Consider the following 22,515-nt stretch of genomic DNA (forward strand, 5'->3'; position numbering starts at 1 on the left):
AGGGTGTCCCCAAATAGGCGATAAAGGTGAGGGGTATGAAGATAGATTGTGAGTGCTGCGGAGTTTGTCCCACAGTCCAAGGGTGAATTTAATCGTGGGAGCTGAATAGGCCGAGGCTGGTCTGCAGGACCTGGGGAGCCATGGAAGTGAGTCGAGGGGTATACCCTGATATATTGAGTTCTCAATATCAACCCATTTTCTGTTACCTTGGGGGGAATGCCAGGACACTATATGATTGAGGTGACAGGCGTTAAAGTAAGCCTGAAGGTCAGGGTATCCCAAGCCCCCCGAGGAGGCACTCTTAGTCAACAACGATCGTCTCAGTCGAGATTTACGATGAGCCCAAATAAATTTGTTGCACATTGATTGTAGGGAAGCCAAAGTCACTCTGGGTACCATTATTGGAATGGTCTGAAACAGGTAAAGAATACGTGGTAGGAGATTCATTTTTAGGGCATTGATCCTCCCGATCCATGAAACAAATAGACGGTCCCATTTATCTAGATCTTGAGTGAGATTTTTAATCATGGGAACATAGTTAGCCTGGTATAGGCTGGTGTAGGATTTAGTAATAAATATGCCAAGGTATTTAATAGCCGAAGGTCTCCAAAGAAAGGGGAAGGAGGAAGTTAAAATCAAACGGGTATGAGATGGAATATTAAATGTAAGGGCCTCAGATTTGGTGTGGTTTATTTTGTAACCAGATAGGGAACCATATAAGAGTAATTCTTTCTGTAGGTTAGGGAGAGATATCAGAGGGTTAGAGAGAGTCAAGAACACGTCATCTGCAAACAAAGATATTTTATACGAGTTCTGGCCCACTGTAACACCCCCAATGTCGGTATTAAGTCTGATTCGGGCCGCAAAAGGTTCAATGCATAGGGCAAAAAGTAGGGGCGAGAGGGGGCAACCCTGCCGTGTACCATTCTTCAGGCTAAATCGAGGTGAGCTCAAGCCATTGGTCAAGACCGCAGATGAGGGGTTAGAATAGAGAGCCGCTATTGCAGTGATGAAATTACCATGGAAGCCAAATGTTGATACGGTAGAAAACAAAAAGGGCCAAGAGATGCGATCAAATGCCTTTTCGGCATCTAGCGCTAAAGCAATCGCTGGTGTTTTCGTCATGTTTATTTGATGAATCAAATTAACTATGCGCCTGGTGTTGTCCGAGGCCTGGCGGCCAGGAACAAACCCTACTTGATCAGGATCTATTAATGATGGCAGCACAGTGTTTAGACGTGTAGCCAGTATTTTGGCAAAAAGTTTGAGATCGGTATTAATCAAAGAAATGGGTCTATAATTAGAGCAATGCGAGGGATCTTTTCCGGGTTTCGGGATTACTATAATGCGGGACGTCGTGGAGTCAGTGTGAAAAGGAGTACCCTGTAGTATTTTATTAAACAGAGAAACCATGTGAGGAATGAGTTGAGGGGCGAAGGTTTTATAGTACACCATCGGATAGCCATCCGGACCGGGTGCTTTAGAGGGTTTCTGGGTTTTTAGTGCAGCTTCAATTTCCTCAGCAGAGATTTCAGCATTGAGAGCTGAGTTAGTCTCCTCGTCTAACCGAGGGAGAGCGCACGAGTCTAGATATTGTTTTGCTTGGTCGGCTTGTGCTAAAGGGTCAGACGGGGGTTCAAGGTTATAGAGTGTCTTATAGTAATCAAAAAAGACACTATTAATTTTTTTGGGGTCGTAGGTAATGTTACCTGAGGGTTGTCTTATAGAATGGATGCATTGGTTAGCCTTTTTGGCCCGTAAGCGATTGGCCAACAATGTGTGTGCTTTGTTACTTTTGTCATAAAACGATTGATTAGCCCATCGAAGCGAACGCTCGATATTTTCCGCCAGAAGTGATTGTAGGCCATCACGTGCTTTAGAAAGTTCGGCTAAAGTTTTTTTGGAGCGTGTACGTTTGTGTTCCTGATCCAATGTTGCAATGTTATTTGTTAACAGTGTAATTTGGCTTTCCCGGTTTCTCTTACGGTGGGATGCAAATTTGATAATGGATCCTCTGATGACCGTCTTATGGGCTTCCCATATAGTGGCTATACTGCAGTCACTTTCTACATTAACCTCAAAATATTCCCGAAGCTCAGTTTTAATTAGGTCTTGGAACTTAGGTATCTTCAATAATGTCTCGTTAAGTCTCCATGTCGGTCTACCGTCAGGGATATCAAAAATGTCAAATGTCGCAACTAATGCTGCGTGGTCAGTCCAGGTAAGCGGGGTTATCGAGGAAGAGCAAGCGATCCGGGAAAGAGGTGCACAACTCAAAAACATGTCAATGCGAGAGTACACATCATGTGGATTGGAATAAAAAGTGTAGTCCCTGGTGGTCGGATTAAGGAAACGCCATATATCGAACAGACCAGCCTCGGCCATGCTCCTGTGTAATACTGAGGAGTTTAAGGTTTGGCTACTACGTAAGGGGCCGGATCTATCCAGGTTTGTGAGAGCCATATTGAAGTCACCACCGACAAGTGTTTTGCCTCGTCTATATGAGTAAAGGTCGTGAAAAAATTTACGGAAGAATTTGGACTGGGCAGTGTTTGGAGCGTACAGATTAGCTAAGGTCACCTCCTCGTGTCCAATTTTGCCTCTCACCATTATATAGCGACCTTCAGTGTCGCCTTTACAATCTAGGAATTGGAAAGGGACCGACCCCCTTACCAAAATGGCCACCCCATTTCTTTTTGCTGTGTGATTGGAGTACCAGGCCATGGGAAATTGTTTAGATGTCAGGGAGGGATGGGAATCTGATTTCAGGTGTGTCTCCTGTAAGAAAATTACGTCACCTTTTAATGTTTTAAGAGATCTGTGGAGATGAGAGCGCTTCTGGGGCGTATTCAGTCCCTTGGCATTAATGGACAGACATGTCAACGGCATGGTTGAAGCAAGAGAGGGAGTAGTTCGCTGGAAATCTCTAGGGTCCCGGACTCTGCTAGGGTGGACGAGAAAAACAGAAAGGAAGAATAGAAAGGGAAAAATGGAAATGTATATTACTGTATACGCTCAATGTTTTATAAATAGGTCTATCTGTCTGTGAATACAGAGATGTCAATTCGCAGGTGTGCTGTAACAGGGGCCTAAGAGAGGAAGAGAATAGAAGAAAGAGAAACAAATAAGAAAAAAGCAGACGTAGTATCCAGTAGGCAGGATACTCGGCTGCCAAGATTGAGCTCTAGTAGAAAGAAAGAGCTCACTGGCGGGATACAAATGCACTATTGCAAAAGAGGGTATTAACCCACTATGTTTAAGTGTAACTTTGATCCCTATGAGTCGGGGGAGGATGTATCAAGACAGGGCACTGACGCCCCCCACCCGAAACCATTAATAAACAAAAAGAATGGACCGTCTTGCATCTAACTATGACCTAACACTGGGGCGGAACAACCTAGATACAGAGCGCTATAAAAAATAAATAAAACATTATCATAATACAGCTAGTATCAATAACATAATGACACTAAAGCGTACAGTTAAGTCGCCGAACAGGTCAGCGGCCCGAGACAGGCCCCACGGCAGCGGCAAGGGAGACAATCCAAAACACCAACCATAAGGCCGTGCCCCCGACCCGCCGACCACATCAGCGAAACAACAACGCAGCAAATCATAAAGGTATAAAGGTCCGCCAACAAGAACATTGTGGGAAAAAAAATAAAAAGGTCGTTAGTGTACAAAAACGGTATCAAAAACATGAATTACGTAGCAGTTGAACAAAGTAGGGGACAAAATCCAGTGTACTAAACGTTCCAGAAACACTGAATTCAAATGTAACCATAGGGAGCATCACATCTATGAAGTGGCAGCTGGGGATAGTTGCAAATTTCGAAGAAGCTTGTCCCCTTCATCAGGAGAGCGGATGGTGTGAACTTTGCCTTCAATCTCCACAATGAGGCGAAAAGGGAAACCCCAACGGTACTTGTAGCCATTGTCGCGCAGTGTAGAGGTAACGGAACGTAAATCACGCCGTTTGGCAATGGTCACCGGCGACAAGTCTTGGTAGATCTGAATCCGGGAGTCTTCGAATAAAATTGTGGTTGAGTTCCTGCACGCCAGTGCGATCATGTTTTTAATATTGAAGGACAGAAACCGGAGGATAACATCGCGGGGAGGGTCCGAGTCCTTCGGTTTAGGTCTCAGGGCGCGGTGTGCTCTCTCTATCGAGATGGCTGAATCCGAGAGCGACGGGACCAAGTGAAGAAACAAGCGTCGAAGGTATGCTTCCAGTTCGGAGGCAGAGACAGATTCGGGGATATTGCGGATGCGTAAATTATTCCGTCTCTCGCGATTTTCGCCATCCTCAACTTTATCTTTAAGGAGTTCCAATTCGCTAGATAGGTAGCTCATGTCCTCGCCCACTTGCTTACGGAAGTTTTGTTGGTGATCCTCCCGTGATTCCAGCGCGGTTGTGCGGGAGTCTAGAGCCGCCATGTCAGATTTTAATTCCCCGATCGCTGACTGGAGAGCTGTCGTGAAGGAGTTCTTAAGGTCTAAGATCATGTTCTGAAGGGATTGAATGTCCGCCTTAGTTGAGGGTGCATCCGCCTGATCCATAATGGGGGTAGGCATCGGTGAGGGTGGAGATGAAGTTTCAGACAGTTTTTCCCGTCGTGAGAAGTGTTGCGAGATATCTTGTGAAGCTCCCGTTTTTTTTGCTCTGGTGTTCGCTCTGCTCATAATATCTGGTAGGATTAAAACGACCGTTTAAGGAGTGATAACAAGAATGATCCACTTGGATGTTACGTATTCAACAGTTGGTCCGGGTGAGGGGGAAGTCAGGCATCCGCAGTGTTACATCATTTACAGGACCTGGGTCCTATTTATCTGTTAGATCAGTGAGAGGGATCACCCGGAGAGCGACCTGCTTTAACACACGCCTTTCCGTAGGTGTGTGGAAAGGTATATCTTCAGCTGCAGGGTTCAGGTTCTGGATTTATAAAACAATTAAAGTGAGCCTGATATTTCTGTTCAGCTCCAGCAGAGGGCAGCACAGGCTAGAGAAGAGAGGTCTGTTTTGCCACCTCCAAGATGGCCGCCGTCAGCAGTGTGTGAGGAGTGTCCTTACAAAATTTCACAAGTTGCCTCCTGGGGTGTATATTAATTTGAGGCTAGTGGTCTCCCCAGCGCCCCCAGCTAGATCACCCTTACTGTTTTTGCGGCCAGGCTGCTGATCCCTGTAATGCGGCGCCTGATTCCTTTCAGACGCCACATCCAAGATGGCCGCCGCCACCGGACCTCCGCAGCGTTGCTCGGCCCTGAAGTCCCTGCGGCACCCGGGCTTGCTTCAGCCGCACGTCCCGACCTCCCCAGGTGAGGGGCACACAGCCGGGCAGCGGGGCAAGCTCCTGCTTGTTTTTTAAAGCGGCCGGGGGATGACGGTTCTCGGGCTGGGGTGAATGCTAATTGAGGCCCCGGCTTCACTGCCCAGGGAGGGCCGCAACCTGCAAGCACAGGACCAGCCTGTGCTCCGGCTCCGCAACTCTCTCCCCAGGTGCCTCTGGTCGTAGGAGTTGGTGTGGGACAGTATAGAGGGAGTTTAGGCAGTATAAGGGCTAATTTAATAAGTTTTTGTGGCTAGGTCCAGCAGGAGCTCTCCAGGGATACGTCCTCTCAGTTAGGCCACAAGCCACGCCCCCCCTGGCTACGTAAATTTTTAAGGCCCTGACTACATCAAGGGATTTGGAATCCTCCAATTTTCCTGTAGCCAAAGGCACCACAATAGGTTGGTTCATATGAAACGATACCACCTTAGGCAAAAATTGAGGACGAGTCCTCAACTCTGCTCTATCCTCATGGAAAATGAGATAGGGGCTCTTATGAGATAAGGCCGCCAATTCGGACACCCGCCTTGCAGATGCCAGGGCCAACAACATGACCACTTTCCAAGTGTGAAACTTTAATTCAACTGTTTGAAGAGGTTCAAACCAGTGAGATTTTAGGAACTGTAACACCACGTTAAGGTCCCATGGTGCCACTGGGGGCACACAAGGAGGCTGGATGTGTAGCACTCCCTTTACAAAAGTTTGGACTTCTGGGAGAGAAGCCAATTCCTTCTGGAAGAATATAGATAGGACCGAAATCTGTACCTTAATGGAGCCTAGCTTTAGACCCATATCCACTCCTGTCTGTAGAAAGTGGAGAAAACGGCCCAAGTGGAAATCTTCCGTAGGAGCATTCTTGGCTTCACACCAAGATACATACTTCCTCCAGATACGGTGATAATGTTTCGCCGTCACTTCCTTACTAGCCTTTATCAGAGTAGGGATGACTTCTTCCGGAATACCCTTCCCCGCTAGGATTCGGTGTCCAACCGCCATGCCGTCAAACGTACCCGCGGTAAGTCTTGGAACACGCAGGGTACCTGCTGCAACAGGTCCTCCCTGAGAGGAAAAGGCCACGGATCTTCTGTGAGCATCACCTGAAGATCTGAATACCAGGCCCTTCGAGGCCAATCTGGAACAATGAGTATTGTAGAGATGAGCGGGTTCGGTTTCTCTGAATCCGAACCCGCACGAACTTCATGTTTTTTTTCACGGGTCCGAGCGACTCGGATCTTCCCGCCTTGCTCGGTTAACCCGAGCGCGCCCGAACGTCATCATGACGCTGTCGGATTCTCGCGAGACTCGGATTCTATATAAGGAGCCGCGCGTCGCCGCCATTTTCACACGTGCATTGAGATTGATAGGGAGAGGACGTGGCTGGCGTCCTCTCCATTTAGATTAGAAGAGAGAGAGAGAGAGAGATTGACCTGATTTACTGGAGCTTAGGAGTACTGTAGAACTGTAGAGAGTGCAGAGTTTACTAGTGACTGACCACAGTGACCACCAGACAGTGCAGTTTTATTTAATATATCCGTTCTCTGCCTGAAAAAAACGATACACAGTGACTCAGTCACATACCATATCTGTGTGCACTGCTCAGCACAGTGTGCTGCATCATCTATGTATATATCTGACTGTGCTCAGCTCACACATCTTATAATTGTGGGGGAGACTGGGGAGCACTGCAGTGCCAGTTATAGGTTATAGCAGGAGCCAGGAGTACATATTATTATTAAAATTAAACAGTGCACACTTTTGCTGCAGTAGTGCCACTGCCAGTGTGACTGACCAGTGACCTGACCACACTGACCACCAGTATAGTTAGTAGTATAGTATACTATATTGTGATTGCCTGAAAAAGTTAAACACTCGTATCTGACTGTGCTCAGCTCACACATATTATAATTGTGGGGGAGACTGGGGAGCACTGCAGTGCCAGTTATAGGTTATAGCAGGAGCCAGGAGTACATATTATTATTAAAATTAAACAGTGCACACTTTTGCTGCAGGAGTGCCACTGCCAGTGTGACTGACCAGTGACCACCTGACCACACTGACCACCAGTATAGTTAGTAGTATAGTATACTATATTGTGATTGCCTGAAAAAGTTAAACACTCGTCGTGTGACTTCACTTGTGTGGTGTTTTTTTTTTTATTCTATAAAAAACTAATTCTGCTGACAGACAGTGTCCAGCAGGTCCGTCATTATATAATATATACCTGTCCGGCTGCAGTAGTGATATATATATATTTTTTATATCATTATTTATCATCCAGTCGCAGCAGACACAGTACGGTAGTTCACGGCTGTAGCTACCTCTGTGTCGGCACTCGGCAGTCCGTCCATAATTGTATACCACCTACCCGTGGTTTTTTTTTCTTTCTTCTTTATACATACATACTACTACTACATCTCTTTATCAACCAGTCTATATTAGCAGCAGACACAGTACAGTACAGTACGGTAGTCCACGGCTGTAGCTACCTCTGTGTCGGCACTCGGCAGTCCGTCCATAATTGTATACCACCTACCCGTGGTTTTTTTTTCTTTCTTCTTTATACATACATACTACTACTACTACATCTCTTTATCAACCAGTCTATATTAGCAGCAGACACAGTACAGTACGGTAGTCCACGGCTGTAGCTACCTCTGTGTCGGCACTGGGCAGTCCGTCCATAATTGTATACCACCTACCCGTGGTTTTTTTTTCTTTCTTCTTTATACATACATACTACTACTACATCTCTTTATCAACCAGTCTATATTAGCAGCAGACACAGTACAGTACGGTAGTCCACGGCTGTAGCTACCTCTGTGTCGGCACTGGGCAGTCCGTCCATAATTGTATACCACCTACCCGTGGTTTTTTTTTCTTTCTTCTTTATACATACATACTACTACTACATCTCTTTATCAACCAGTCTATATTAGCAGCAGACACAGTACAGTACGGTAGTCCACGGCTGTAGCTACCTCTGTGTCGGCACTCGGCAGTCCGTCCATAATTGTATACCACCTACCCGTGGTTTTTTTTTCTTTCTTCTTTATACATACATACTACTACTACATCTCTTTATCAACCAGTCTATATTAGCAGCAGACACAGTACAGTACGGTAGTCCACGGCTGTAGCTACCTCTGTGTCGGCACTCGGCAGTCCATCCATAATTGTATACTAGTATCCATCCATCTCCATTGTTTACCTGAGGTGCCTTTTAGTTGTGCCTATTAAAATATGGAGAACAAAAATGTTGTGGTTCCAAAATTAGGGAAAGATCGAGATCCACTTCCACCTCGTGCTGAAGCTGCTGCCACTAGTCATGGCCGAGACGATGAAATGCCAGCAACGTCGTCTGCCAAGGCCGATGCCCAATGTCATAGTACAGAGCATGTCAAATCCAAAACACCAAATATCAGTAAAAAAAGGACTCCAAAACCTAAAATAAAATTGTCGGAGGAGAAGCGTAAACTTGCCAATATGCCATTTACCACACGGAGTGGCAAGGAACGGCTGAGGCCCTGGCCTATGTTCATGGCTAGTGGTTCAGCTTCACATGAGGATGGAGGCACTCAGCCTCTCGCTAGAAAAATGAAAAGACTCAAGCTGGCAAAAGCAGTAGCACCGCAAAGAACTGTGCGTTCTTCGAAATCCCAAATCCACAAGGAGAGTCCAATTGTGTCGGTTGCGATGCCTGACCTTCCCAACACTGGACGTGAAGAGCATGCGCCTTCCACCATTTGCACGCCCCCTGCAAGTGCTGGAAGGAGCACCCGCAGTCCAGTTCCTGATAGTCAGATTGAAGATGTCAGTGTTGAAGTACACCAGGATGAGGAGGATATGGGTGTTGCTGGCTCTGGGGAGGAAATTGACCAGGAGGATTCTGATGGTGAGGTGGTTTGTTTAAGTCAGGCACCCGGGGAGACACCTGTTGTCCGTGGGAGGAATAGGGCCGTTGACATGCCTGGTGAAAATACCAAAAAAATCAGCTCTTCGGTGTGGAAGTATTTCACCAGAAATGCGGACAACAGGTGTCAAGCCGTGTGTTCCCTTTGTCAAGCTGTAATAAGTAGGGGTAAGGACGTTAACCACCTCGGAACATCCTCCCTTATACGTCACCTGCAGCGCATTCATAATAAGTCAGTGACAAGTTCAAAAACTTGGGCCGACAGCGGAAGCAGTCCACTGACCAGTAAATCCCTTCCTCTTGTAACCAAGCTCACGCAAACCACCCCACCAACTCCCTCAGTGTCAATTTCCTCCTTCCCCAGGAATGCCAATAGTCCTGCAGGCCATGTCACTGGCAATTCTGACGAGTCCTCTCCTGCCTGGGATTCCTCCGATGCATCCTTGCGTGTAACGCCTACTGCTGCTGGCGCTGCTGTTGTTGCTGCTGGGAGTCGATGGTCATCCCAGAGGGGAAGTCGTAAGCCCACTTGTACTACTTCCAGTAAGCAATTGACTGTCCAACAGTCCTTTGCGAGGAAGATGAAATATCACAGCAGTCATCCTGTTGCAAAGCGGATAACTGAGTCCTTGACAACTATGTTGGTGTTAGACGTGCGTCCGGTATCCGCCGTTAGTTCACAGGGAACTAGACAATTTATTGAGGCAGTGTGCCCCCGTTACCAAATACCATCTAGGTTCCACTTCTGTAGGCAGGCGATACCGAGAATGTACACGGACGTCAGAAAAAGACTCACCAGTGTCCTAAAAAATGCAGTTGTACCCAATGTCCACTTAACCACGGACATGTGGACAAGTGGAGCAGGGCAGGGTCAGGACTATATGACTGTGACAGCCCACTGGGTAGATGTATGGACTCCCGCCGCAAGAACAGCAGCGGCGGCACCAGTAGCAGCATCTCGCAAACGCCAACTCTTTCCTAGGCAGGCTATGCTTTGTATCACCGCTTTCCAGAATACGCACACAGCTGAAAACCTCTTACGGCAACTGAGGAAGATCATCGCAGAATGGCTTACCCCAATTGGACTCTCCTGTGGATTTGTGGCATCGGACAACGCCAGCAATATTGTGTGTGCATTAAATATGGGCAAATTCCAGCACGTCCCATGTTTTGCACATACCTTGAATTTGGTGGTGCAGAATTTTTTAAAAAACGACAGGGGCGTGCAAGAGATGCTGTCGGTGGCCAGAAGAATTGCGGGACACTTTCGGCGTACAGGCACCACGTACAGAAGACTGGAGCACCACCAAAAACTACTGAACCTGCCCTGCCATCATCTGAAGCAAGAAGTGGTAACGAGGTGGAATTCAACCCTCTATATGCTTCAGAGGTTGGAGGAGCAGCAAAAGGCCATTCAAGCCTATACAATTGAGCACGATATAGGAGGTGGAATGCACCTGTCTCAAGTGCAGTGGAGAATGATTTCAACGTTGTGCAAGGTTCTGATGCCCTTTGAACTTGCCACACGTGAAGTCAGTTCAGACACTGCCAGCCTGAGTCAGGTCATTCCCCTCATCAGGCTTTTGCAGAAGAAGCTGGAGGCATTGAAGAAGGAGCTAAAAGGGAGCGATTCCGCTAGGCATGTGGGACTTGTGGATGCAGCCCTTAATTCGCTTAACAAGGATTCACGGGTGGTCAATCTGTTGAAATCAGAGCACTACATTTTGGCCACCGTGCTCGATCCTAGATTTAAAACCTACCTTGGATCTCTCTTTCCGGCAGACACAAGTCTGCTGGGGTGCAAAGACCTGCTGGTGACAAAATTGCCAAGTCAAGCGGAACGCGACCTGTCAACATCTCCTCCTTCACATTCTCCCGCAACTGGGGGTGCGAGGAAAAGGCTCAGAATTCCGAGCCCACCCGCTGGCGGTGATGCAGGGCAGTCTGGAGCGACTGCTGATGCTGACATCTGGTCCGGACTGAAGGACCTGACAACGATTACGGACATGTCGTCTACTGTCACTGCATATGATTCTCTCAACATTGAAAGAATGGTGGAGGATTATATGAGTGACCGCATCCAAGTAGGCACGTCACACAGTCCGTACTTATACTGGCAGGAAAAAGAGGGAATTTTTGAGGCCCTTGCACAAACTGGCTTTATTCTACCTAAGTTGCCCTCCCACAAGTGTGTACTCCGAAAGAGTGTTTAGTGCCGCCGCTCACCTTGTCAGCAATCGGCGTACGAGGTTACATCCAGAAAATGTGGAGAAGATGATGTTCATTAAAATGAATTATAATCAATTCCTCCGCGGAGACATTGACCAGCAGCAATTGCCTCCACAAAGTACACAGGGAGCTGAGATGGTGGATTCCAGTGGGGACGAATTGATAATCTGTGAGGAGGGGGATGTACACGGTGATATATCGGAGGATGATGATGAGGTGGACATCTTGCCTCTGTAGAGCCAGTTTGTGCAAGGAGAGATTAATTGCTTCTTTTTTGGTGGGGGTCCAAACCAACCCGTCATATCAGTCACAGTCGTGTGGCAGACCCTGTCACTGAAATGATGGGTTGGTTAAAGTGTGCATGTCCTGTTTATACAACATAAGGGTGGGTGGGAGGGCCCAAGGACAATTCCATCTTGCACCTCTTTTTTCTTTTATTTTTCTTTGCGTCATGTGCTGTTTGGGGAGGGTTTTTTGGAAGGGACATCCTGCGTGATACTGCAGTGCCACTCCTAGATGAGCCCGGTGTTTGTGTCGGCCACTAGGGTCGCTAATCTTACTCACACAGCTACCTCATTGCGCCTCTTTTTTTCTTTGCGTCATGTGCTGTTTGGGGAGGGCTTTTTGGAAGGGCCATCCTGCGTGACACTGCAGTGCCACTCCTAGATGGGCCAGGTGTTTGTGTCGGCCACTAGGGTCGCTTAGCTTAGTCATCCAGCGACCTCGGTGCAAATTTTAGGACTAAAAATAATATTGTGAGGTGTGAGGTATTCAGAATAGACTGAAAATGAGTGGAAATTATGGTTTTTGAGGTTAATAATAATATGGGATCAAAATGACCCCCAAATTCTATGATTTAAGCTGTTTTTTAGGGTTTTTTGAAAAAAACACCCGAATCCAAAACACACCCGAATCCGACAAAAAAAATTCGGTGAGGTTTTGCCAAAACGCGGTCGAACCCAAAACACGGCCGCGGAACCGAACCCAAAACCAAAACACAAAACCCGAAAAATTTCAGGCGCTCATCTCTAGAGTATTGTCCGTACTCTTTTTCGTCTTATGATTCGCAATATTTTTGAGATGAGAGGAAGAGGAGGGAACACATAGACGGACTGAAACACCCATGGTGTCACCAGGGCGTCCACCGCTACTGCCTGAGGGTCCCTTGACCTGGCACAATACCTCCGAAGCTTCTTGTTGAGGCGTGATGCCATCATGTCTATTTGAGGAAGTCCCCAAAGACTTGCAATTTCTGCAAAGACTTCTTGATTAAGTCCCCACTCTCCTGGATGGAGATCGTGTCTGCTGAGGAAGTCTGCTTCCCAGTTGTCCACGCCCGGAATGAATACCGCTGACAGAGCGCTTACGTGATTTTCTGCCCAGCGCAGAATCCTGGTGGCTTCCGCCATTGCCACTCTGCTCCTTGTCCCGCCTTGGCGGTTTACATGAGCCACGGCTGTGACGTTGTCTGATTGAATCAGAACCGGTAGGTCGCGAAGAAGATTCACCGCTTGTCGTAGGCCGTTGTATATGGCCCTTAATTCCAGTATGTTGATGTGTAGACAAGCCTCCTGGCTTGACCACAGTCCCTGAAAATTCCTTCCTTGTGTGACTGCTCCCCATCCTCGGAGGCTCGCGTCCGTGGTCACCAGAACCCAGTCCTGAATGCCGAACCTGCGACCTTCTAGAAGGTGAGCACTCTGCAGCCACCACAGGAGAGACACCCTGGCCCTCGGGGACAGGGTTATTTTCTGATGTATTTGAAGGTGGCACCCGGACACTTGTCCAGAAGGTCCCACTGAAAAGTCCTTGCATGAAACCTGCCGAAGGGGATGGCCTCGTAGGTCGCCACCATTTTCCCCAGTACTCGAGTGCATTGATGGACTGACACTCTTTTTGGTTTTAACAGGTCTCTGACCATGTTCTGGAGTTCCTGGGCTTTTTCCATCGGGAGAAAAACCCTCTTTTGTTCTGTGTCCAGAATCATGCCTAAGAAAGACAGCCGAGTTGTTGGAACCAACTGTGACTTTGGTAGATTTAGGATCCAGCCATGTTGCTGCAGCACTCTCAGGGAGAGCGACACGCTTTTCTGCAACTATTCCTTTGATCTCACTTTTATCAGGAGATCGTCCAAGTACGGGATAATTGTGACTCCTTGCCTGCGCAGGAGTACCATCATTTCCGCCATTATCTTGGTGAAAACCCTCGGGGCCGTGGAAAGCCCAAACGGCAACGTCTGAAATTGGTAATGACAGTCCTGTACAGCGAATCTCATGTACGCCTGATGAGGAGGATAAATGGGGACATGAAGGTATGCATCCTTTATGTCTAGTGACACCATAAAATCCCCCCCTTCCAGGCAGGAGATCACTGCCCTGAGCGATTCCATCTTGAACTTGAACCTTTTTAAGTACAGGTTCAGGGATTTTAAGTTTAGAATGGGTCTGACCGAGCCATCCGGTTTCGGGACCACAAAATAAGATTTTACTTACCGATAAATCTATTTCTCGGAGTCCGTAGTGGATGCTGGGGTTCCTGAAAGGACCATGGGGAATAGCGGCTCCGCAGGAGACAGGGCACAAAAAGTAAAGCTTTTTCAGATCAGGTGGTGTGCACTGGCTCCTCCCCCTATGACCCTCCTCCAGACTCCAGTTAGGTACTGTGCCCGGACGAGCGTACACAATAAGGGAGGATTTTGAATCCCGGGTAAGACTCATACCAGCCACACCAATCACACCGTACAACCTGTGATCTAAACCCAGTTAACAGTATGATAACAGCGGAGCCTCTGAAAGATGGCTTCCTTCAACAATAACCCGAATTAGTTAACAATAACTATGTACAATTTATGCAGATAATCCGCACTTGGGATGGGCGCCCAGCATCCACTACGGACTCCGAGAAATAGATTTATCGGTAAGTAAAATCTTATTTTCTCTATCGTCCTAGTGGATGCTGGGGTTCCTGAAAGGACCATGGGGATTATACCAAAGCTCCCAAACGGGCGGGAGAGTGCGGATGACTCTGCAGCACCGAATGAGAGAACTCCAGGTCCTCCTTAGCCAGAGTATCAAATTTGTAAAATTTTACAAACGTGTTCTCCCCTGACCACGTAGCTGCTCGGCAAAGTTGTAATGCCGAGACCCCTCGGGCAGCCGCCCAAGATGAGCCCACCTTCCTTGTGGAGTGGGCCTTTACAGATTTAGGCTGTGGCAGGCCTGCCACAGAATGTGCAAGTTGGATTGTGCTACAGATCCAACGAGCAATCGTCTGCTTAGACGCAGGAGCACCCATCTTGTTGGGTGCATACAATATAAACAACGAGTCAGATTTTCTGACTCCAGCTGTCCTTGCAATATATATTTTTAATGCTCTGACAACGTCCAGTAACTTGGAGTCCTCCAAGTCACTTGTAGCCGCAGGCACTACAATAGGCTGGTTCAGATGAAATGCTGACACCACCTTAGGGAGAAAATGCGGACGAGTCCGCAGTTCTGCCCTGTCCGAATGGAAAATCAGATATGGGCTTTTGTAAGATAAAGCTGCCAATTCTGATACTCTCCTGGCAGAAGCCAGGGCTAGAAGCATGGTCACTTTCCAAGTGAGATATTTCAAATCCACCTTCTTTAGTGGTTCAAACCAATGAGATTTTAGAAAGTCCAAAACCACATTGAGATCCCACGGTGCCACTGGAGGCACCACAGGAGGCTGTATATGCAGCACTCCCTTAACAAAGGTCTGGACTTCAGGGACTGAAGCCAATTCTTTTTGAAAGAAAATCGACAGGGCCGAAATTTGAACCTTAATAGATCCCAATTTGAGACCCATAGCCAATCCTGATTGCAGGAAATGTAGGAATCGACCCAGTTGAAATTCCTCCGTCGGAGCACTCCGATCTTCGCACCACGCAACATATTTTCGCCAAATTCGGTGATAATGTTGCACGGTTACTTCCTTCCTTGCTTTAATCAAAGTAGGAATGACTTCTTCCGGCATGCCTTTTTCCTTTAGGATCCGGCGTTCAACCGCCATGCCGTCAAACGCAGCCGCGGTAAGTCTTGAAACAGACAGGGACCCTGCTGAAGCAAGTCCCTCCTTAGAGGTAGAGGCCACGGATCTTCCGTGATCATCTCTTGAAGTTCCGGGTACCAAGTCCTTCTTGGCCAATCCGGAACCACTAGTATCGTTCTTACGCCTCTTTGCCGTATAATTCTCAATACTTTTGGTATGAGAGGCAGAGGAGGAAACACATACACCGACTGGTACACCCAAGGCGTTACCAGCGCGTCCACAGCTATTGCCTGCGGATCTCTTGACCTGGCGCAATACCTGTCCAGTTTTTTGTTGAGGCGAGACGCCATCATGTCCACCATTGGTCTTTCCCAACGGGTTACCAGCATGTGGAAGACTTCTGGATGAAGTCCCCACTCTCCCGGGTGAAGATCGTGTCTGCTGAGGAAGTCTGCTTCCCAGTTGTCCACTCCCGGGATGAACACTGCTGACAGTGCTATCACATGATTCTCTGCCCAGCGAAGAATCCTTGCAGCTTCTGCCATTGCACTCCTGCTTCTTGTGCCGCCCTGTCTGTTCACATGGGCGACTGCCGTGATGTTGTCCGACTGGATCAACACCGGTTTTCCCTGAAGCAGAGGTTCTGCCTGGCTTAGAGCATTGTATATTGCTCTTAGTTCCAGAATGTTTATGTGAAGAGACGTTTCCAGGCTCGTCCATACTCCCTGGAAGTTTCTTCCTTGTGTGACTGCTCCCCAGCCTCTCAGGCTGGCGTCCGTGGTCACCAGGATCCAATCCTGTATGCCGAATCTGCGGCCCTCCAATAGATGAGGACTCTGCAACCACCACAGAAGAGACACCCTTGTCCTTGGAGACAGGGTTATCCGTAGGTGCATCTGAAGATGCGACCCTGACCATTTGTCCAACAGATCCCTTTGGAAAATTCTTGCGTGGAATCTGCCGAATGGAATTGCTTCGTAAGAAGCCACCATTTTTCCCAGGACTCTTGTGCATTGATGTACAGACACCTTTCCTGGTTTTAGGAGGTTCCTGACAAGCTCGGATAACTCCTTGGCTTTTTCCTCCGGGAGAAAAACCTTTTTCTGAACCGTGTCCAGAATCATCCCTAGGAACAGCAGACGAGTTGTCGGCATTAACTGGGATTTTGGAATATTCAGAATCCACCCGTGCTGTTTTAGCACTTCTTGAGACAGTGCTAATCCCATCTCTAGCTGTTCTCTGGACCTCGCCCTTATTAGGAGATCGTCCAAGTATGGGATAATTAATATGCCTTTTCTTCGAAGAAGAATCATCATCTCGGCCATTACCTTTGTAAAGATCCGAGGTGCCGTGAACAATCCGAACGGCAGCGTCTGAAACTGATAGTGACAGTTTTGTACAACGAACCTGAGGTACCCCTGGTGTGAGGGGTAAATTGGAACGTGGAGATACGCATCCTTGATGTCCAAGGATACCATAAAGTCCCCCTCTTCCAGGTTCGCTATCACTGCTCTGAGTGACTCCATCTTGAACTTGAACTTCTTTATGTACAGGTTCAAGGACTTCAGATTTAGAATAGGCCTTACCGAGCCATCCGGCTTCGGTACCACAAAAAGAGTGGAATAATACCCCTTCCCTTGTTGTAGAAGAGGTACCTTGACTATCACCTGCTGAGAGTACAGCTTGTGAATGGCTTCCAAAACCGTCTCCCTTTCGGAGAGGGACGTTGGTAAAGCAGACTTCAGGAAACGGCGAGGTGGATCTGTCTCTAATTCCAACCTGTACCCTTGAGATATTATCTGCAGGATCCAGGGATCTACCTGCGAGTGAGCCCACTGCGCGCTGTAATTTTTGAGACAACCGCCCACCGTCCCCGAGTCCGCTTGAGAAGCCCCAGCGTCATGCTGAGGCTTTTGTAGAAGCCGGGGAGGGCTTCTGTTCCTGGGAAGGAGCTGCGTGTTGCTGTCTCTTCCCTCGACCTCTGCCTCGTGGCAGATATGAATAGCCCTTTGCTCTCTTATTTTTAAAGGAACGAAAGGGCTGCGGTTGAAAAGTCGGTGCCTTTTTCTGTTGGGGAGTGACTTGAGGTAGAAAGGTGGATTTCCCGGCTGTAGCCGTGGCCACCAAATCTGATAGACCGACTCCAAATAACTCCTCCCCTTTATACGGCAAAACTTCCATATGCCGTTTTGAATCCGCATCGCCCGTCCACTGTCGCGTCCATAAAGCTCTTCTGGCCGAAATGGACATAGCACTTACCCGTGATGCCAGTGTGCAGATATCCCTCTGTGCATCACGCATATAAAGAAATGCATCCTTTATTTGTTCTAACGACAGTAAAATATTGTCCCTGTCCAGGGTATCAATATTTTCAATCAGGGACTCTGACCAAACTACCCCAGCACTGCCCATCCAGGCAGTCGCTACAGCTGGTCGTAGTATAACACCTGCATGTGTGTATATACTTTTTTGGATATTTTCCATCCTCCTATCTGATGGATCTTTAAGTGCGGCCGTCTCAGGAGAGGGTAACGCCACTTGTTTAGATAAGCGTGTTAGCGCCTTGTCCACCCTAGGAGGTGTTTCCCAGCGCTCCCTAACCTCTGGCGGGAAAGGGTATAATGCCAATAATTTCTTTGAAATTATCAGCTTTTTATCAGGGGCAACCCACGCTTCATTACACACGTCATTTAATTCTTCTGATTCAGGAAAAACTATAGGTAGTTTTTTCATACCCCACATAATACCCTGTTTAGTGGTACCTGTAGTATCAGCTAAATGTAACGCCTCCTTCATTGCCAAAATCATATAACGTGTGGCCCTACTGGAAAATACGGTTGAATCGTCACCGTCACCACTGGAGTCAGTGCCTGCGTCTGGGTCTGTGTCGACCGACTGAGGCAAAGGGCGTTTCACAGCCCCTGACGGTGTTTGAGTCGCCTGGACAGGCACTAATTGATTGTCCGGCCGCCTCATGTCGTCAAACGACTGCTTTAGCGTGTTGACACTATCCCGTAGTTCCATAAATAAAGGCATCCATTCTGGTGTCGACTCCCTAGGGGGTGACATCCTCATATTTGGCAATTGCTCCGCCTCCACACCAATATCGTCCTCATACATGTCGACACACACGTACCGACACCCAGCAGACACACAGGGAATGCTCCTAACGAAGACAGGACCCACTAGCCCTTTGGGGAGACAGAGGGAGAGTTTGCCAGCACACACCAAAAGCGCTATATATATATCAGGGATAGCCTTATAATAAGTGCTCCCTTATAGCTGCTTTGTTATATCAAAATATCGCCATAAATTTGCCCCCCCCTCTCTGTTTTACCCTGTTTCTGTAGTGCAGTGCAGGGGAGAGACTTGGGAGCCGTCCTGACCAGCGGAGCTGTGAGAGGAAATGGCGCCGTGTGCTGAGGAGATAGGCCCCGCCCCTTTTCTGGCGGGCTCGTCTCCCGCTATTTAGAAAAATCAGGCAGGGGTTAAATATCTCCATATAGCCTCTAGGGGCTATATGTGAGGTATTTTTAGCCTTTATAGGTATTCATTTGCCTCCCAGGGCGCCCCCCTCCCAGCGCCCTGCACCCTCAGTGACTGCCGTGTGAAGTGTGCTGAGAGGAAAATGGCGCACAGCTGCAGTGCTGTGCGCTACCTTTAGAAGACTGCAGGAGTCTTCAGCCGCCGATTCTGGACCTCTTCTGACTTCAGCATCTGCAAGGGGGCCGGCGGCGCGGCTCCGGTGACCATCCAGGCTGTACCTGTGATCGTCCCTCTGGAGCTTGATGTCCAGTAGCCAAGAAGCCAATCCATCCTGCACGCAGGTGAGTTGACTCCTTCTCCCCTCAGTCCCTCGCTGCAGTGATCCTGTTGCCAGCAGGAATCACTGTAAAATAAAAAACCTAGCTAAACTTTTTCTAAGCAGCTCTTTAGGAGAGCCACCTAGATTGCACCCTTCTCGGCCGGGCACAAAAATCTAACTGGAGTCTGGAGGAGGGTCATAGGGGGAGGAGCCAGTGCACACCACCTGATCTGAAAAAGCTTTACTTTTTGTGCCCTGTCTCCTGCGGAGCCGCTATTCCCCATGGTCCTTTCAGGAACCCCAGCATCCACTAGGACGATAGAGAAATAGGGTTGAATAGTACACTTTTCCCTGTTGTATTAAGGGAACCTTGATAATCACTTGCTGTAGACACAGCTTTTGAATTGCAGCTAAAACTATCTCCCTCTCTGGGGGAGACGTTGGTAAAGCCGATTTGTAGAATCGGCGGGGAGGCACGTCTTCGAATTCCAGCTTGTAGCCTTGGGATACAATTTCCATCACCCAAGGATCCACGTCCGACTGAACCCAGACGTGGCTGAAGAGTCGAAGACGTGCCCCCACCGGAGCGGGCTCTCTCAGTGAAGCCCCAGCGTCATGCAGTGAATTTAGTAGAAGCCGGGGAGGACTTCTGTTCCTGGGAACTGGCCGTAGCAGGCATTCTTTTCCCTTTACCCTTACCTCTGGCGAGGAAGGAAGAGCCCCGACCTCTTCTGGACTTATGCGACCAAAAGGACTGCATCTGATACTGTGGCGTTTTCTTTTGCTGTGGGGGAACATAAGGCAAAAAAGTAGATTTACCCGCGGTAGCTGTGGAAACCAGGTCCGTGAGACCTTCCCCAAATAAAACCTCACCCTTGTAAGGTAAAACTTCCATATGCCTTTTTGAGTCGGCATCACCCATCCACTGGCGGGTTCACAGTGCTCGCCTAGCAGAAATCGCCATGGCGTTGGCCCTTGAACCTAGTAGGCCGACGTCTCCCTGAGCGTCCCTTATATATAAGACTGCGTCTTTGATGTGACCTAAGGTCAATAAAATGGTATCCCTATCTAGGGTATCAATATCAGCTGACAAGGTATCTGTCCAAACTGCTACCGCGCTACAAACCCAAGCCGATGCTATTGCCGGTCTGAGCAAAGCACCCGTATGTGTATAAATTGATTTTAAAGTCGTTTCCTGTCTGCGATCAGCAGAATCCTTGAGGGCTGCCGTGTCTGGAGACTGTAGCGCCACCTTCTTGGATAAGCGCGTCAAAGCCTTGTCTACCCTGGGTGAGGATTCCCACCGTACCCTGTCCTGTGCCGGGAAAGGATACGCCATAAGAATTCTTTTGGGAATCTGCAGTTTTTTGTCTGGAGTTTCCCAAGCTTTTTCAAATAATGCGTTCAGCTCATGAGATGGAGGAAATGTCACCTCAGGTTTCTTTTCCGTAAACATGTGTACCCTCGTGTCAGGGACAGAGGGGTCATCTGTGATATGCAAAACATCTTTTATTGCAATAATCATATAATGAATACTTTTTGCCACCCTTGGGTGTAACCTTGCATCATCGTAGTCGAATTTATAAAGAAAGAAGAAAAAGACAAAAAACCCTTTTGTTGGGAGAACTCTTTTGTTATGTGTGAAGTGGTATGTGTAGTGAGAAATATTAAAACTTAACCTTTAATAAATCCTTGAATAAAAAAACTTTTTGGGTCAAAAAATTGAGACTCGTGTCAGATGTTATCGGTGTATAAAAAATCTTATTTAACCTTTTTAACAAATGAGGTATAAGATAAATGAATAGGTGAAAATATCAAAGAGGTGGTGGAGGATACCGAATGGTTTCTTAAAGTCCCAGGTATCCAGGAAATCACTGTGCATGCCTAAATTATGGATATCTTTGGTAGGAGATATAGGCAGAACGTCTAAGGTTTAGAACAAGGAAATCAAGATGTAATAATAATGGAGCTGTAGGGTAGTTAAACTTCCCTTGGTAGCGGGGGGGGGGGGGGGAAGGGAAAGGAGGAAGAGGAAGGGAAGGGGGGTTTGGAAGGGAAAGGGAGGGTTGAGGGGTATTGGATGGAGAGTGGCCCACTGTACCTGGTATTCTCAGGAAGTTACCCGTCCTGATACTGACCAGGCCATGCCTGCTTAGCTTCCGAGATCGGACAAGATCGGGCGTATTCAGGGTAGTATGACAGTGGGCCAATGATAGAGGAGATGAGAGGAAAACAGGGAGAAGAAAAGGAAAGGAGGAGACCACCACTAGTTCTGTACTTTAATAGGTCGGTGCCATATTAGTCTGAAATAGTTATTTCCAAGTAAGAGAGTGTGTGGAAATTATTCTGAGTTATACAGCTCTTTTCCTTAAAAATGGCCCACTGCACCTGGTATTCTCAGGAGGTTTCCCTTCCTAGTACTGACCAGGCCATTTCTGCTTAGCTTCCAAGATCGGGCGTATTCAGGGTAGTATGGCCGTGGGCCGTTAGTGAAGGAAAAAGATAAGTCACACTCTGCTTATTGTACTTTGCATAGATCACGACCAAAAATAGTCCGAAAGATATTTCCAGAGAAGAGTGTGTGGTGAGTAAGTAGAAATAGAAAAGGGAGAGAAAATCATATAATGAAGAGGTGTTAAATATATATATCTCAAAAATTGGGAAGATAAATGATCATGGGAGACTCTACACACCGCTCAAATGATTACTAAGTGATAGTATAGAGAAAGTACTTTCAAGAGATTATGTTTATATACAGTACCGGAGGGCCCATCATTTACTACATTTATTGAGTCCAGAGTGCCGGGCATTTACCCTACTACGATTACGTGAAAACGTGAGCACGGGCACCGGACCAAGCTACTCTGCCTACCAAAGAGTGCCGGACCACCACATACCTACCCACCCACATACCTACCTATATATATATATATATATATATATATATATATATATATAGCAAATTCAATGCACACAGGTATATTAAGAGCTCAGGGCTGGCTTACACTGAATTGAAAAGCACACAATCAATGAAAACACTGGAGAATGTGCACTGTTATTTGCACCATAAGCAGAACAAAAGAAGCATTAAAGAATGTGCACTGCTGTTTGTTCCATGAATAAAGGAACAGAAATAATGAATCAAAAAAAAAAAAAAAAAAATATATATATATATATATATATATATGTTTTAGAGCTCAAGGCTGGCTCGCAAGACAATTACTTGAATCTTA

The 22,515-nt window shown here is 47.4% G+C and overlaps 1 protein-coding gene and 1 pseudogene across 4 annotated transcripts in view; both read right to left on the reverse strand.

Annotated features, from left to right (window-relative positions):
- The window catches only part of NTMT1 (N-terminal Xaa-Pro-Lys N-methyltransferase 1), a 57,416-nt gene that overhangs the window by 20,611 nt on the left and 14,290 nt on the right, over positions 1–22,515 (reverse strand). The gene's annotated exons all lie outside the window — the stretch shown is intronic.
- LOC134951830 (5S ribosomal RNA) lies at positions 21,372–21,489 on the reverse strand (annotated as a pseudogene).

This window comes from Pseudophryne corroboree, chromosome 8, assembly GCF_028390025.1.
Source record: "Pseudophryne corroboree isolate aPseCor3 chromosome 8, aPseCor3.hap2, whole genome shotgun sequence".
Classification (NCBI taxonomy): Eukaryota; Metazoa; Chordata; class Amphibia; order Anura; family Myobatrachidae; genus Pseudophryne; species Pseudophryne corroboree.